Genomic DNA, 2,207 nt, shown 5'->3' with positions numbered 1-2,207 from the left:
CAGCTTGGGGTCTAAGTCGTTCTCATCCACAGACTCATCGCTCTTTCCGGACCCAGACATTAAGGGCGAGGGGGGTCCGGGAGAGGGGTCTTGGGGTGAGAATACCACTGTAAAATCTGGAATTGGAAAAGGATCTGCGCCAAAGTTCAGGTCGTAGGGGTCCTGAGGCCAGACTGGGACTGGGGCCGGGTCCGGGGCCGGGGCCGGGGCCGGGGCCGAAGCAGCCGGGACGTTCGCCTGGGCGCCCGGGGCCGGGGCCCACAAGGCCGGGCCGTGGCTGAAGATGCTGGGCTCTGGAGCTGCGAGCATCGCCGCGCGGCTGGGCGGAGGGGGGCTGCAGAATCCCAGGCCATCTGGGAACGCGGGGCCGGCAGCTGCGGCGGCAGCGGCCACAGCAAAGACAGGGGCAGGGGCGGCCACAGCGAAGACAGCGGCAGGGGCGGCGACAGGGCCATGCGCGGGGCCGGGGCCTCCGGGGTCCGTGGGAGCATCGCGGGCCCTCTGGCTTGGGTCCTTGGCCAGTCGCTCCAGCCGGGAGCGTTGGGCCCGGCGGTTCTTGAACCACACCTGCACTTTGTGCTCCTCTAGGTTCAGCCTGGTCGCCAGGTGCAGGCGGTCCTGGGAGCTCGGGTACTCATTCTGCTGGAAGTATTCTTTGAGCGCCTCCAGTTGCTCTTTGGTGAACACCGTGCGCTCCCGCCTCTGCCTCTTTGGGGGTTCTGAACTCTCTGTGGGGCCCATGAGGGACTCGGCTTCTTGTCCCTCACTGCTGCTCTGCTCACTTTATTCACTTTTAAAACAGCATTTGTAAACAAAACAAAACAAAACAAAAGAGAAAGAAAACAGCATTTGGAAATAGGTAAATATTATTTTTCTTGTCTTATGGATGATGAAATTATAGTTCAAATAATGTACATAATTGCTTGGCTCACAAACATATAGCCAAATACATAGCCAAAGTAGTAACCAAAGTATATGCCACCTTACCTCCTATGAACTCTTAGACTGAAGAATGGGTAGTTCATGAGCTTGTAATTAGTGATAAACACAAGAGGAACGGATAGGCTCTTATATGTATCTGAAGCTTGACGCCTCCCTTTTCTTTCCTGAGCAGCACCACATTGAGAAAGCCTGGGCCCTGGGACCCTTTGCTGTAGGGGTTGCACCTGGACAAACATCTCCTAGAGCAACAAAATACAAAGAAACTATAAGGGACTGAAAATAACTGAGCATGGGCAGTGCAAATTATGGACAACAGGATACAAAAAAGACCAAAAAGCCCAACTACCACTTCTGAGGAGCCTGGAGCAAGAGCAGGGCACTGCACACGACACCACCTAAGGGGTGGGCAAACCACCTAAGCCACCCCTCCCGCCGGACCCCTAGATACACTCCTACCCCCACCCACGTAAGGAAACAGCTCCCCTCCCCCTACCCAAACAAGTGAGTGAGCAAGGGCACCTGTTACTTGTTCTCACTCCCCCCTGCACAGCAGGAGCCCCAATAAAGCCTTGCCGGAAATCTTTTCTGGCCTCTGATCAATTTCTATTGCTTAAGGAGGCCAAGAACCCTGGTGGGTAACAGCATCACTTTATCCCTAGTCATCCTGAGCTGATTAGTGGCACCAAATGATGACCCCAGGTTCCATGGAGAGTGCAAAGGTGCTGTCCCCACTCTGAATAGTTTCACAGCACAAAAGACCGAGGAATATCACATCAGTACATAGTCTCTCAGATCATGGTAGAGGAGGACACAAGGCAGATTCTTGACCTTGCCATCTCTTTGTTTTGTTGCTAAAAGTTTAACAGATATAGAATTTGAGGGCATTCAATGCTGGAATTAGAGAGGATCATCTCTTTTCTTTTTTGAATGATGTTACTCTCCTGCCCTTGAAGCTGATGTGTCAAAGAGCAAGATATCCTAACTGGCCCTAGGATTGTTAACCAAGGCACAGTGGGTCCACTCCTTAGTTCAGTTACAAAAGAACATAGCTGGTAGGTCCTTTGTAAAAACAGTTTTCTGATCCAGGGTAAAGACATAACAATCTCTCATTAGAATTTAAGCTCTATGAGGACAAGGATTTTTTTCCTGCTTTGTTCACTGCTGTTTCCTTATTGCCTATAAAATGCCTGAGTTTTGGGAGTTTGGGATTAGCAGATGTAAGCTCTTATATATAGGACTGATAAACAACAAGGTCCTACTGTATA

The sequence above is a fragment of the Hippopotamus amphibius genome, chromosome 15 (genome assembly GCF_030028045.1).
Source record: "Hippopotamus amphibius kiboko isolate mHipAmp2 chromosome 15, mHipAmp2.hap2, whole genome shotgun sequence".
Lineage (NCBI taxonomy): Eukaryota > Metazoa > Chordata > Mammalia > Artiodactyla > Hippopotamidae > Hippopotamus > Hippopotamus amphibius.
This window is presented reverse-complemented; position numbering follows the sequence as displayed.